Below are 16,838 nucleotides of genomic sequence, written 5' to 3'. Positions count from 1 at the left end.
CTCTCTCTCTCTCTCTCTCTCTCTCTCTCTCTCTGTGACTATCATAAATAAAAATTAAAAAAAATATATTTAAAAAAAAAATAAAAAAATAAAACCATAAGATACCTAGGAATAAACCTAACCAAAAATGTAAGAGATTCATAGGCTGAAAACTGAAGAACTCTTATGAAGGAAATTGAAGAAGACACAAAGAAATGGGAAAACATTTCATACTCGTGAATTGGAAGAACAAATGTCTATACATTTCTACTACCCAAAGCAGTCTACACATTCAATGCAATCCTAAGCAAAATAATACCAGCGTTTTTTGAAGAGCTAGAACAAACAATCCTAAAATCCGTATGGATCCAGAAAAGACCCCAAATAGCTGAAGGAATGTTGAAAAAGAAAACTGAAGCAGGAGGCATCACAACTCCAGACTTCAAGCTGTATTACAAAGCTGTGATCAAGACAGTATGGTACTAGCACATAAACAGACACATAGATCAATGGACACTAATAGAGAACCCAGACATGGGCACTCAACTCTATGGCCAACTAATATCCGACAAAGCAGGAAAGAATATACAATGGGAAAAAGACAGTCTCTTCAACAGATGGTGTTGGGAAAACTGACAGCAACATACAGAAGAATAAAACTGGACCACTTTCTTACACCATTCACAAAAATAAATTCAAAATGGATGAAAGACCTAAATGTGAGACAGGAATCCATCAAAATCTTAGAGGAGAGAACTTCTACCTAGACATATCTCCAAAAACAAGAGACACAAAAGTAAAAATGAACTATTGGGACTTCATCAAGATAAAAAGCTTCTGCATAGTGAAGGGAACAATCAACAAAACTGAAATACAACAGATCGAATAAATGAGTGTCCTGAATGGAGAAGATAAGTGAAGAAGGTATTTCCAAATGTACTATCGGATAAAGGGCTAGTATCCAGAATCTATAAAGAATTCATCAAGATCAACACCCAGAATATAAATAATCCAGTTAAGAAATGGGCAGGAGACATGAATAGACATTTCTCCAAGGAGGACATACACATGGCCAACAGACACATGGAAAAATGCTCAACATCACTCATCATCAGGGAAATATAAATCAAAACCACAAAGAAATACCACCTCACACCACAGAGAATGGCTAAAATGAACAATTCAGGAAGCAAAAGATGTTGGAGAGGATGCAGAGAAAGGGGAATCCTCTTGCACTGTTGGTGGGAATGCAAACTGGTGCGGCCACTCTGGAAAACTGTGTGGAGGTTCCTCAAAAAGTTACAAATAGAACTACCCTATGACTCAGCAACTGCACTACTGGTATTTATCTAAAGGTTATAAAAATAGCATCTCAAAGAGGCACATGCATCCCACCCTTTGTAGCAGCACTATCAACAATAGCCAATTATGGAAAGAGCCCAAATGTCCATGACTGATGAATGAATAAAGAAGAAGTGGTATATATATGACTCTATTTATATATGAATTCATATGAACATATATGAATATTAGCCATCAAAAATAATAAAATCTTGCCATTTGCAAGAATATGAATGGAACTAAGAGTATATTATGCTGAACAAAAATAAGTCAGTCTGAGAAAGACAAATATATGATTTTGCTTATATGTGGAAGAAACAAAACAGATGAACATAGGGGAAGGGAAGGAAACATAAAAGAAGATCACAACAGAGATGGAGAACGGGCGGCTGAGCTGGTGCTGGGCCCCAGCTGAGGCGGGCGCTTCGGGCCGGCTTCCCCCGCCCACGGGGCTGGGGCTGTGAGCGCCAAGGTTCCCCCCGAAGTTGCGTCTGGCCAGGCCGCAGCCCGGTCCCATGGAGCTGGAGGGAAAGTGGTGGCGGGGACGTCAAGCGCTTCGATACAAGGAGCTGAAGTTGCCTTCCTACAAAGGCCAGTCCGTCCCCTCCACTGCGTCTCAGAAGGTAGTTTGCTGACCTGATTGCCATTGGTGAGCAATCGCTTCACCCTCTGCCCTTCTGCCCAACATCTTGCTATTTGCCGGACATTTATGGATCGATATGTACCTCTCTATCCAGCAGCTGCATTTAGTTGCACTTTCCTGTCCACTGTTAGCAAGTAAACCTGAAGAAAAAGAAGATAGCAGTGCCCAAGCTGGAACAGCTCAACAGCCTGGGTTGTATGACTAATAGGAATCTAGTATTAACAGAGCAAAATTTGCTACATATGGAACTGCTATTATTAGAAACCTTTCAGTGGAACTTCTGCCTTCCAGCAGCTGCCCATTTCATGGAGTATTATCTCTCCGGAGCAGTACACCAAACAGAGCTTCATGATGGCTGGCCGATGATTTGCTTGGGGAAAAAAAGAAACTCTACATGGCCAAGGATGCAGATTATTTCCTGGAAGTATCTTTGCAAGCTGCTGCATGTGTGGCTTCTTCAAGGATTATACTTCGTCCTTCTCCTACGTGGCTCACAAGACTGCATCCTCTTCCTGCTTACTCCTGGGACTTTTTAGTGCAGTGCATTGAACCGCTATTGATCGCACATGATAACGATGTCAAGGAGGCCAACAAACAGCACAGGCAGGGTCCGGGCCGGCGGGCTGAGTGAGCTGCAGTCGGCCTCCCAGCCTCACTTCCAGCAGCCCCACTGCCCCCATCAGACGCACCACACCTCCCTGCAGCACCGCCATCCTGTAGCGGAGGGGCCCGGCTGCCCGCAGATCGGATCTACCACACACACCTCGCCCGACACACTGGACACACTGCAGACCCGGCCTGCTGGCTTCCAAGCCAGTGTTCAGGGCCTCGGGCGTGTGCATATTTTTTCCTTTTCCCCCAATTTTATTGAAAAATAATTGACATACAGAGCCATCTCTTAATAGAAAAAGTAAAAGCAATAATCGTGGGATGGTCTATAGCTGAAAATGACAACACTGAAATGCTTCGTTTACAGGATTTGGAAGTCATATAGACGACAAATCTCTCTGCTGTACAACATACGTAACAAGTCCCCAAAATATCCTTTGTTTGCTGAGGATATTTGCAGACTGGTATTGGGATGTCACTGGCAATACCAGTACAAGTGAAGCCCTGTCCGAATGTTTCTTATAACCAGAGTTATCAGATAAATGAACATTACCCTTGCATTACTCCATGCTTTGAAAGGTGATTTTATGTGAAGGTAATTCCTGACCTAGACTGTTCTGGGACTTGAAGCTCTGGGGCAAGCTTTTTGTAAACTTCTCTTCGAAAGGAAAGGGATCCAGATTGCATCAGAGCTCTTCAGATACCAGCATCAGGAAGACAGAATTTCCCTTTCAGTGCACCTTGAATACCTGGCAGGACTGAACAAACACTGCAAACACTTTAACAATATGTATATCAAATCCTGTTAAAACACATCCCTGTGTGATAAAAATTTTAAACCCTGGCTGATGATCCAAATATTTCAAAAATATTCAATACAACAGAAAATTTGGACAGACTCTAATTGAGATTTGACCTTTGGTGGGCTCTGGGCCTAATGTTGGCCCTAATGGGGTGACTGGGTGATGGGCACTGAGGGGGGCAGTTGACAGGATGAGCACCGGGTGTTATACTATATGTTGGCAAATCTAACTCCAATGAAATAGCTATCTAGCTATCTAGCTAGCTAGATAGATAGATTTAAAGTAAAAATTTACCCAATTAACTTAAAACACACAGATTTGTACTGTCCTATACTCTCTCGTAATTCATTGATAAACATGCATCTTTCACTGCTTAAGTAAATATTCACCAATATTTTTAGTTCTACCTTTTAACTTAAATTATGTTACTCTTTCATATTTATATTTTGTATGTGAATATGTTTGTAACAACACAGTTAACACGTGTCATAACTATACATTTTAAGAAGTGTCAACACACCCTCACACCATAGTTTTGTCAAAGATTACCCTACTGTACTGTTTGAGGATTAATTCAAATTTTTGAATATTAAAAAAAATCATTTCAACATGCACTATTTTTCATGTGATTTACTCCCCTCACATACATTCTTAAAAGTAAATACATCCACACATACATATGAATAATTTTAAAGTTCATGTTCTATACTGTCAATTTGTCATCAAAATATACTCTTTACTCACAGTCTCACCAATAATGTTTCACTGTTGTACTCATTTTACTAGCTTAGTAAATATATGATAACATAATATAATTATTGGTATGGACAATTACTTTTCTGTAGGTATTGAAATCTGGGAAATATTTAATAAAAGGCACAAACAAGAATAAATCTAGCAAAAGATGTAGAAGATCTCTACTCTGAAGACTATACCACATTATTATTTGTTTAAAGTAAGCAAGTATCTGCTAGCCATCTGTATGTCTTCTTCAGAAAAGTGGCTATTCATGTCTTCTGCCCAGTTTTTAACTAGATTACTTGCTTTTTTGGTATGCAGTTTTGTAAGTTCTTTATTATTTTGGATACTAACCCTTTATCATATATGTCGTCTGCAAATATCTTCCCCCATTCTGTAGATTGCCTTTTAGTTTTGTTGATTGTTTCCTTTGCTGTGCAGAAGCTTTTATTTTGTTTTTGTTTTTTTTTTATTTGATGAAATAGTTTAGTTTTGCTCTGCTTCCTCAACATTCCTCTGGATATATATCTAGTAAGAAGTCACTACAGCCATTGTCAAAGAGGCTACTGCCTGTGTTCTCCTCTAGGATTTTGATGGTTTCCTATTCACATTTAGGTCTTATGAGCATAGGGGGGAAAAAAGAAAGGCAAACCAAGAAGCAGACTCTTAACTATAGAGAACAAACTGAAGGTACTGGAGGGGAGGTGGGCAGGGGGATGGGTTAAGAGGGTGATGGATATTAAGGAGGGCACTTGTGGTGATAAGCACTGGGTGTTCTATACACATGATGAATCACTAAATTCTACACCTGAAACTAATATTACACTATATATTAACCGACTGGAATTTCAATAAAAATTTGGAAAAAAAATATAATAATTTTTAAAATAAAAAAAAACAGAAAAATACACCATATTTAATATTTAGCTGGATATCCACACTTGTGGGGGAAAAATGTATTTTGACCTCTACCTCACCAAATATCATAATCAGTTCTAGATTAATAACACATCTAAATGTTAAAGTTAAAACAATAAATCACTTAGCACAAAGTATAGATGCCCAAGAGTATGCATAGCTGCACTATTCATAACAGCCAAAAATGGAAACTGTTAGTACTTATCAAGATAGAATGGATTTCTTTTAGTGGTATAGTCACATAACAGAACATTATACAGTAATGAATTATTTATAACCACATGCAGCAATATGGATAAACTTCACATATATAACGTTAAGTGAAATAGGCGCAAATGATGTAACTTCATTTATATAAAGTAAAATATGGGTAAAAGTAAATTATGCTATTAGGAGTGGTTAGTCTTGCAGGAACAGTGGCTGCAAGAGGACATAAGTGTGAAATGCTAACAATGTGTTTTTTATGTGAGTTCTGGTTATTCACATTTTGTCAATTTGTCAAAATTCCTATCCAAATTTTCAGGCTTGGTTTTAGCTCATAAACGAAAATCTTTGGGGTTTTTTTCTGTGTCTGATTATTATATTGTCTGGAGTCCCTGTATGCATTTCATCTGTTGGTTCTCGCCTTTGGTATCTTATTTCTTTGTATGTATGCTTCTTTTTGATAAGGTCTAAGAAGGTGAAAGACCTTTGTCTCCAGGACAGAAACTGAGGTGGTGGCCGGTGTGCTCAGGGTTGGGGTCACTCTGGGAATTACCATCATGCTTGTTTTCATCCTTAGGCCATTTGGGGGGCAGGGGTCTTGGAGTGGTCTCTGGAATTAGCCCATCAGTCCCCATTATCAGTCAACTATTTTTCTTTTTTTTTTTTTTAATTTTTATTTATTTATGATAGTCACAGAGAGAGAGCGAGAGAGGCAGAGACATAGGCAGAGGGAGAAGCAGGCTCCATGCACCGGGAGCCCGACGTGGGATTCGATCCTGGGTCTCCAGGATCGCGCCCTGGGCCAAAGACAGGCGCCAAACCGCTGCGCCACCCAAGGATCCCACTCAACTATTTTTCTAAGAGGCAAGCAGTCCTTCTTTTGCTAGTCTCAAGTTTTCAGGGTTACTCCTCCCAGTTCTGGACTAACAAAGCAAACATGTGGTTTGGAACTCCTGGTCAAAGCCTCATCCCTGCCACTAAATCATTCCACCACCTTGGACAGATCTCTTCAGTTAAAACCCTCTCTTAAGTACTGGGAGAATAAATGATCTCATTCATGGTGTTGAACCATAGGTGAATTTTACAGTAACAAATAACAAATGTGGGAAGCTGTATATACAAAAAGTCTCTAGAGCCTGTGCTAATAATTACTCCCATTTTCACTCAAATGCCAGAGGTCTATCACATGATTACTCTTACAGTTTGGAATCTCAGAGTTCAAAGAGATCTTAACTACACCTACCTCCACTAAATGCTTGCATCAGCTCTGAAATGACCACTCAGCCTCTGGGATAATGTTTGAATGCCTTTTGTGATAGAGAATCCACTTCCCCACCAGCCCCCTTCATTGGCAGAGCACTAGCTCTTCTCTTTGTCTCTATTTTACTCCCTAGCTGCTGACTTGGACAAATCATACTCCATGTATGGGAAGTCCATGATGCTACTTTCTGTCACTCATCTCTCCCCAGGTAAACAGGACCCAGGAGCCAGCCACAAATGGATCTGCATCTAGGTCACTCTCTGCAGACACAGGTGGGCAGAGCCAGGCTGGGGATGAAGAGGTGACTAGGGCCCCTGATGTCTCTTTGTCCTGAGAGCAGGGTTTCCTACTGGAGGAAGTGGAAAATAGTCAGAAATTGGAGAAAAAATTAAGAATAGGACTTCCTTTACAGTCATTCCCATTTAGGTTGGAGAAGTACATCTGTGTACAGTATTTCAGCTCTTCTCCAAACCTCCATTAGGCTAGGCATTGTCTTATTTATTGTATGGCAAAGTGATGAGGGCATGGACTTTGGAGGAATAAGAGGGGCACTCTCATTCTGACTCTATCAGTTCCTGGTTGAGCAACTTGGTAAGCTCATTAACTCATATTCAAGAAGTTGGAATATTAGAGTCAACTTGTGATATTGTGTGAACTAAATACAATATTTTAACATATATAAAACGCAACACATTTTCTAATCAGTGCTCCAAAGGGGTAGTTGTTCAGAAAAACAGTTGTATATGTTACACTAGGACTTGAACCCAAACTTCAGATTCAAAATGTCCTCCCCCGCCCCCCCCACTGTACCACCCACACTGGGTACATGGGGATTCAACTTTGTGAAGATAACAAATCTATTCATTTGTTAACTGCTGGGCCTTCTGCTCTTCCCCCAAACTGGAGCCCCAAGTAATTTTAATCTCTTGGGTTACTCATCTTCCATACATCTGCATTTGTTTGTCCTACTGCTACTTCAAATTCATCATATTCCAGATTGAAATTCCAGAACAGGCCTACTTCCTCTGTCACCCTGGCTGATTTTTCTAATTACTGCATTTTATCTGTAGTATTGCTGATTCATTTAAGTTATTGAGCTGATCACTGTACTTCATTCATTTATCTCGAATGCACACAATGCCTAATACCCTGTACAGTTCAGTTCCACCTTCATATGTTGATCCTATGCTGTGTCTGATGCCATGCAAGGTCCTGGGGTACAAGTAATGCTACCATCTCTGCTCTTGAAGCACTCACAGTATTGTGGAGAACAGACATTCAAGCAAAATGTAGGATAGGGCAAGTGTCAAAGAACACAAAGACCAAGAAATAACAACATTTCCTACACGTCTCATGTCTTTTGTGCCTCTATTCCTCCTTTAACTGATTTCTTTTCCATTAAGTGAATAGTTTCTAATATAGCATTTTAATTTCTTTAATGATTTTGAAACTATATTCTTTAAGGTTTGGATTGTTCGTTTCAGTGGTTGCTCTAGGTTCTTCTATATACATCTTAAAATGTGAGAAGCACTTCAGGCCTATACTAGCTTAATTCCAGTGATGTATAGGAACATTATTCTTATGTAGATCTATTCTCTTTTCCCTCTTTTTTCTACTATTATGGTTATAGTATAACATCTATTAGTTTACAAGCTGAACCATATATTGTTATAATTATTACTTTACCCTCTGTAGTCATTTCCTTCATCAGTACAGCTTTGATCCCACTGACATTCTTTGTGCTGCTATTGACAATATATTACACACATATTATATACATCTATAGGCTATAGGCTCAACAATATATCACATACATATTATTCTGTAAACTTGGTTTGTAAATTGATTCAGGCAAAAAGGAGAAAATAAGCATTTATACTGTGTTTTATATTTGCTTAATTGCCTTTACCACTGTTCTTTGTTTTTTGTGTGCATGTGAATTACACCTGGGGTCACTTATACTTTCAGTTCAAAATAACTCCTTCAGTATTTTCTGTGAAGCAGGAACAAATTCTTTCAGTTCTGTTGACCTGAGAAATATTTTATATTTCCTTTTTTGGAAAGTAGCTTCACTGGACATGTGATTCTTGTTTGATAGGCTTTTTTTTTTTAACTTTTGTTTAATACTTCAAATATGTTATCCCACTGCCTTCTGGACCCCACTGTTTTTGCTAAGTGAGCTGTTAATGTTATGGTTCCTGTGTAAGTAGTTATTGGTTTCTTGCTACTTTCAGGATTTCTCTTAGTATTCACCTTTCAGCTTTTTTATGATGATACATCTGCAGAATCCTCTTTTTATTCTACTTGGAGTTTATTGAGCTTCTAGATGTGTATTTTTCAACCAATTTGGGAAGTTTTCAGTAATTATTTCTTCAAATATTTTTCTGTATATCTTTCTCTCTGTCTTACTCTCTCTCTCTCTTTCTCTTTATCTCTCCTCTTTCCAGTACTCCTACTACATATGTTGGTGTGCTTAATGATGTCCCACATTTCTCTGAGGCTCTCTTAATTTTCTCTCTTTTTTCAACTTGCATAATCTATATCAATCTTTCTACAGAATTTTATTTATTTTTTATTTTTTAATAAATTTATTTTTATTGGTGTTCAATTTACCAACATACAGAATAACACCCAGTGCTCATCCCATCAAGTGCCCCCCCCCAGTGCCCATCACCCATTCACCCCCACCCCCCACCCGCCTCCCCTTCCACCACCCCTAGTTCGTTTCCCAGAGTTAGGAGTCTTTATGTTCTGTCTCCCTTTCTGATATTTCCCACACATTTCTTCTCCCTTCCCTTATATTCCCTTTCACTATTATTTATATTCCCCAAATGAATGAGAACATATAATGTTTGTCCTTTCTTTTACTTCCTTGAATGTTTTCCTTTTTTTCTATGAATATACTCTGTTTTTAAATTTATAAACCTTATTTTCTATTTTAAATCTTTTTTATTTTTAATTTTTAAGTACTTATTTTAATTCCAGTTAATAAATATATGGTGTTAAATTAGTTTCAAGTATACAATACAGTGATTCAGTAATTCTATATACACCAGCCAGTGCTCATCACAATTGCATTCCTTAATCCCCATCACCTATCTCACCCATCTCCCACCCATCTCCCCTCTGGTAACCATCAGTTTATTCTCTGGAGTTAAGCGTCTATTTCCTGATTTGTCTTTTTCTCTCTCTTTCTCTTTCCTAACTTGTTTTTGTTTTTCTAAATTCCATATATAAATGAAATCATATGGCATTTGTCTTTCTCTGACTAACTTATTTCACTTAGCATTATACTTACTTTCTAGCTCCATTCATGGCAAGATTTCATTTTTTTATGAATGAACAGTATATATATCTATATATATCTATATCTATATATATCTATATATATCTATATATATCTATCTATATATATACACCACTCTTCTTTATCCATTCATCAATCAATGGATACTTAGGCTGCTTCCATACTTTGGCTATTGTAAATAATGCTGTGATAAGCATAGGGCTACAAGTATCTCTTTGAATTAGTATTCTTATATTATTTGGGTAATACCCAGTAGTGCAATTGCTGAATCATATGGTAGCTCTATTTTTAACTTCTTGAGGAACCTCCATACTGTTTTCCACAGAGGCTACACCAGTTTCTCTTCCCACCAACAGTGCAAGAAATCTCTTTTCTCCACATCCTCAATAACACCTGTTGTTTCTTGTGCTTTAAAAAAAAATATGCTAGCCATTCTGACAGGTGTGAGGTGATAGCTCATTGTAGTTTTGATTTGCATTTCCTTGATGATGAGTGATGTTGAGCATTTTTTCATCTGTCTGTTGGCCAACTGGACATCGTCTTTAGAGAAATGTCTTCTGCTATTTTTAAATTGGATTGTTTGCGAGTGTTGAGTTTTTTAAGTTCTATGAACATACTTTTAATGGCTTCTTTGAAGTCTTTTTCTGTTAGGGCTGTCATTTCATCATTCTCACAGATGGTTTCTCTTACCTGCTTTTTTATCCAGCTGTATAGGTCATATTTCCCTGTTTTGTTTTTTAAGGTATAAGAATTTGTTGAAAACTGAACATTTTAGATACTACATTGCAGCAACTCTAGGTACTGAGCCTCCCTTCTGAATCTTGTTATGTTACTTATTTTTTTTTAGTGTTGGCTGAATTATTTTATTGCAGTCAATTTTATCCCCACAGTGTTAAACCTCTGGTGTTGCTCCTGGGGACAGCACAGCTGTGAGTATGCCTACAGTCACTGTGAGCTAACCATAGAATTGGGAGGGTTCTTCCTCTCTTTCCTTCACAGCATTCAGCTATTAAACTCCACTACTTGACAGCTGGTTGTTCTATGATTTTCAGCAATTCTCTGGTGACTTAAATTGCCATACAATGAATCCTATCAAATTGTGACTCCTTGGAAGGAATAGTGTTTTAACTCAGTGCTTAATATTTCTTCTGCCCCTATGAAGGTTCTTTCCAGCTGTCTTATTTCTCCATTTTCTATGGTGCAGTAACTGGCCTACAGCCTAGGCTATATATACCAATTGCCTTTCTGCTGTTCTTGAGAGCACATTTAGGCTTGAATTTGTGCTTTGTTGCAAATGAACTCAATTCTTGGAGAATAAATTAAGAGCTACTTTTTAGGACTGCTTCTACACTCAAGCAAATTTCTAAACCATGTTTCTGGAACTGGGGGTGAGGAAATTAGCAATCTTCTAAGTCACCCCACAGCCCCTAGAAGCTGAGCACTTTGTCAGAGAGGCAGCAGCCTGAGTTCCAGGGAGAGGGAGCTTACCTCTCCTGGTGTAGAATCAACAACTCCATAAGCCAGGATAAGCAAGGACCATTGGAGTTTCTATAAACTCAGCACTCCACACCAAGGTAGAGCCTCTGTTCAAGAAGTGGAAGCTAAGCAGAAAAAGGACCCACCTCTTAACTACACTTGTCTAGGACTTAACCTCAGCAACAGGTAGCTGGGGGCATGACTAGGAGCACCAAAGATCTGCTCTCCTGGGAAGAAAGCTTTTCTTCTGGGTATAAAGAGATCTGTGGCTTTGGGATGTAGAAGTCTAGAGTGAAGTCCCCATATCAATGAGCTAGGAGGAGGGAGAGGGAGCATCTTAGTTTAAATGCCACAGCTTCTGGTGTTTTCCACTGAATTTTCTAAGAGTTTCTTGAATAGATGTTTCTTCATTTGCTGTTCAGTCTTAGGATCATTTCCAGTGACTTTAAATTACCATATTTCTATATTTCTACCAGTTTTCCTGTGGACTGGACACTGGAGCATCTCACACTGTCATGCCAGAAGTTAATTGCTTACTCTGTGTTAAATCTTCTTATTTTTCACACAAAAGCAAGACTTCCTAAAAGTGAAGCAGTCTCTTTAGATAGATGCAATATTCTCCTACTTTGATATAATGAATCAAATTTTTAAAGTTTCTCTCTTTTCATTAAAAAAGTCTTCTGCATAAAGGGACCATTCATCTGATTACTTAGAATGATAACTTACTTTTAGACTCTTTAATTCATTCAAATGACTGTGATTCTAATATGTCTGTTCATTTTCAGCGAGGTAAGTTTGGATTTGCTACTGATTTGGAGGGGGTTAGAGTTTCCCAATATGAAACATTAATATATATCCATTATAGTATTAATTTCAAGAAATGTAGGAAAATAAAATAATGAGAGAATGCAATAAAATGAAGGGAGAAATAAATTTTAGATTGGAAAAGACCCTCTATCAAATGGAGAAACACCAATGAAAAAGATTGGAAAATTAAAATTTTAAAGAGTAAAGAAAAAATTATACAGGTTATGCAAGAAGAATAAGAAAAATCTCTAAGCCTCCAGCTGTACTGACTTTTATTTAGTACCTTAAACGGAACGAGACCTTTCCCACCTCAGGGCCTTTGTACATACAGCTCTCTTTCTGCAAGGCTCTTTACCCAATGCTTGACAAAACTGGCTTATTCTGCCTTTTGTGCCTCAATGAAAAAGACACCAAAACCTTTTTTTTTTTGAAAGATTTTATTTATTCATTCATGAAAGACAGAGGGAGAGGCAGAAACTTAGGCAGAGGGAGAAGCAGGCTCCCTGCAGGAAGCCTAATGTGGGACTCGATCCCAGGACTCCAGGATCACACCCTTAGCCAAAGGCAGATGCTCAATTGCTAAGCCACTCAGGTGTCCCAAAGACACCAAAATCTTAATAGTAGTTATCTATCACTCCACTACCTATCACTCTGGTAGGATTTGATATAATTTATTTATATTTATTTATTTTTATTTGTAAAATCTTTACTTCTTAAACATTACATTTTCAAGAGGATAAAAGATGCAATAGGTAGTTTAGTCTTTACTATCGCTGCAATTTGGTAAGATAAAGACATTGATTTAGATTTTCTCCCAAATAATAGACAGTTGTCCCAATGACATTCATTGCATGGTGCAACTTTTTTCTACTAATTTCAAGTTTTATCATAATAATCCACTTGATCCCACATACACTTGGCTCTGTTTCTAAAGTATCTATCCAGTTCTATTCATCTTTCATTCTAACATTAGTACACACTGTTTTAGAGTCCTGGATATGTGACAAAGCAATACCTCGTTCTTTCTGTTTCTCCACATTTTCTTAGCTTGTTTTCGTGCTTATTTGTAGATGACAGATTATCTTTTATTTCTTTAAAGCCATGTTACAATTTTGTTTCAATATATTAGATTTTATTTTTTTATTTTTATTTTTTTAATAAATTTATTTTTTATTGGTGTTCAATTTGTCAGCATATAGAATAACACCCAGTGCTCATCCCGTCAAGTGCCCACCTCAGTGCCCGTCACCCAGTCAATATATTAGATTTTAGATTAATTCAAAGAAAAATGTACCATTACAACAAATTTATCTTTCTGTTTGGTATCATCATGTATCTATTATTAAATTTCTACATCATACCTCACTGGAGATTTTGAAGTTCCTGATTCCTGCTAACATTTTTTTCATCCTGCTAACATTTTAATCTGTGGACCTGTTTGCTGATTATGTGGATGTGATTGCTTCACATTATGTTCTATACTATTTCTAATTATTGTTTACATATAAAAGCAATAGCCAATGTTTTTGACTGTTCATTGCAGACAAGATCCCAATGTTAAGAACATTACTACTTAATTTTACCTTAATTTTACCTTAATTTTACCAGGATCATTTTCACATGAAGAAATGGGCTATTAAAGAGCTCAAGTAATTTACCAGACAACTCACATGTGGCAAGACTCAGTCTGGAATTCAAGCGTTCTGACCATATAATCTTAATAATTGCATGATAGGACTATGAGAATGCCATTAGATTGGGGTCCATGTACTGTGTAATTGTCCAGTTTAATGTAAACCCTTTTTATTCCTAATGGCAAATCTGTTGATTATCTTAGATTTCCCAGATAAGTTCTCATTTCAGCAAATAATTTTTCCTTTTCCTTTCGAATAGTTTTACTTACCATTCTTTGTTCTTTGTATTCTTTGTGTAATACCCATATTTATAATGTATATATCTTGCTTTAAATGTCTTTGATAAAGGGCTAGTTTCCAAGATCTATAAAGAACTTATTAAACTCAACACCAAAGAAACAAACAATCCAATCATGAAATGGGCAAAAGACATGAACAGAAATCTCACAGAGGAAGACATAGACATGGCCAACATGCACATGAGAAAATGCTCTGCATCACTTGCCATCAGGGAAATACAAATCAAAACCACAATGAGATACCACCTCACACCAGTGAGAATGGGGAAAATTAACAAGGCAGGAAACCACAAATGTTGGAGAGGATGCGGAGAAAAGGGAACCCTCTTGCACTGTTGGTGGGAATGTGAACTGGTGCAGCCACTCTGGAAAACTGTGTGGAGGTTCCTCAAAGAGTTAGAAATAGACCTGCCCTATGACCCAGCAATTGCACTGTTGGGGATTTACCCCAAAGATACAGATGCAATGAAACGCCGGGACACCTGCACCCCGATGTTTCTAGCAGCAATGTCCACAATAGCCAAACTGTGGAAGGAGCCTCGGTGTCCATCGGAAGATGAATGGATAAAGAAGATGTGGTCTATGTATACAATGGAATATTCCTCAGCCATTAGAAACGACAAATACCCACCATTTGCTTTGACGTGGATGGAACTGGAGGGTATTATGCTGAGTGAAATAAGTCCATCGGAGAAGGACAAACATTATATGTTCTCATTCATTTGGGGAATATAAATAATAGTGAAAGGGAATAGAAGGGAAGGGAGAAGAAATGGGTAGGAAATATCAGAAAGGGAGACAGAACATAAAGACTCCTAACTCTGGGAAACGAACTAGAGGTGGTGGAAGGGGAGGAGAGCGGGGGGTGGGGGTGACTGGATGGCGGGAACTGAGGGGGGCACTTGATGGGATGAGCACTGGGTGTTATTCTGTATGTTGGCAAATTGAACACCAATAAAAAATAAATTTACTATTAAAAAATGTCTTTGAAAACGTATGCAATATACACTATCACAACACAACATTTGAGTCTTTAAGCACTGCAAGAGTACAATATGATACCGTTTCACATATGACATTGACATAATCCCTAGAATATTGAGTATGCCAAATTAGAAGTTGTTGGAATGATTAGGTGCATAAAGACTTTCTATGTTCTTTTTTTTGTGTGTCTCTTATTCCTTCTTATTTAAAAAGAAATTATAAAATTTAGTCTATTTTAATGATGTTTTTATGAAATTAAGATATTTTTTAATGCTAAAAAAGCCATTGATTTTGCTTATCTGAATGTCCTTATTCAACAAAGGACATTTAGCAGACATTTGATGGTACTGATGTTGCAGACAGTTGGATAAATGGATGGAGGCAACCACATTGAAGTCTCTGAATTCCTACTCTTGGGGATCTCAGTTCTGAGCAACAACAGGTCCAGTTCTGGATGTTCCTGTCCAGGTCCCTGGTTACAGGGGTGGGAAATGTGTTCATCATCCTGGCCATTGGCTCTGATCCCTGCCTGCACACTCCTATGTACTCCTTCCTGGCCAACTTCTCCTTCACAGACCTCTTCTTTGTCACCAATACAATACCCAAGATGCTGGCAAACCTTCAGTCTCAGAACAAAGCCATCTCCTATGCAGGGTGCCTAACACAGCTCTACTTCTTGGTCTCCCTGGTGACACTGGACAACCTCATTCTGGCCACAATGGCATATGACCACTATGTGGCCATCTGCCGCCCCCTCCACTATGTCACAGCCATGAGCCCTGGACTCTCTATTTTGTTCCTCACCTTGTGTTGGGCACTTTCTGTCATCTGTGGCCTTACCCACACCCTCCTTATGACCAGAGTGACCTTCTTTGGTTCCTGGAAGATCCGCTACATCTTCTGTGAGATGTGTGTCATGCTAAGGTTGGCCTATTCCAACACCCAGAGCATTCACATACTGCTGATTACCACAGGCATCTTTATCTTCCTGACCCCCTTAGGGTTTGTGATCATGTCCTATGTCCACACTGTCAAAGCCATCCTCTGAATGCCCTCAGCCTCTAGCAAGTACTAAGCCTTCTCCACTTGTGCCCCCCCCCAATTTGGCTGTAGTCTCCCTCTTCTATGGGACACTTGGTATGGTATATCTGCAGCCCCTCCACACCTACTCCATGAAGGACTCAGTAGCCACAATGATGTATGCTGTGGTGACCCCCATGATGAACCCTTTCATCTACAGCCTGAAGAACAAGGACATGCATGGGGCTCTGGGAAGACTGTTCCTAGGGAAAGCCTTCCAGAGGTTGACATGAGGTAATTATGGATGCTGAAGTGGAGGCTGGGAATTTTCTATCATGTGCAAAGCATTATCCTATGGGGGATACAGGAGTGATTAGGACATAGCTCTGGTTCAAAATGAATGTATATATCTGTGGTGAAGGAAAAACATGTATACATAACCCAAAGTCCTCCTGTCACAAAGGCCTTGGAAATAAATTAGATCACACTAGCACCAATACCAGAATTTTGTAGGATAAGATCCTTCATCTTATGTGACCACAGTACCACATTGCCACCATGCTCTGGAATCCATAATTCATGTAAATGGATTAAACTCACCAACTAAAAGATATACAATATCTGAATGGATAAAATAAATATACACAACTATATGTTGACTACAAGACATTATCACTTAAGATTTAAGAATGCAATGGCTGGAAGTGAACGGATAGGAAAAAGACATTCCACATTATATGCAACCTAAAGAGGACAAGTAGCTATGTTTATAGCAGACAAACAGGACTTTAGGTCAAAATGTCACAAGAGATGAG

At 38.3% G+C, this 16,838-nt stretch overlaps 2 pseudogenes; both read left to right on the top strand.

Moving 5' to 3' along the window:
- Positions 1–1,835: 1,835 nt before the first annotated feature.
- Positions 1,836–3,173, top strand: LOC112677141 (cyclin-J-like; annotated as a pseudogene).
- A 12,165-nt stretch (positions 3,174–15,338) lies between these two features.
- On the top strand, positions 15,339–16,316 carry LOC112677105 (olfactory receptor 1D2-like; annotated as a pseudogene).
- The last annotated feature ends 522 nt before the right edge of the window (positions 16,317–16,838 follow it).

Source organism: Canis lupus, chromosome 9 (genome assembly GCF_003254725.2).
Source record: "Canis lupus dingo isolate Sandy chromosome 9, ASM325472v2, whole genome shotgun sequence".
Classification (NCBI taxonomy): domain Eukaryota; kingdom Metazoa; phylum Chordata; class Mammalia; order Carnivora; family Canidae; genus Canis; species Canis lupus.
Note: the sequence above shows the minus strand (reverse complement) of the source record. Positions and strands in the feature narration are given on the sequence as shown.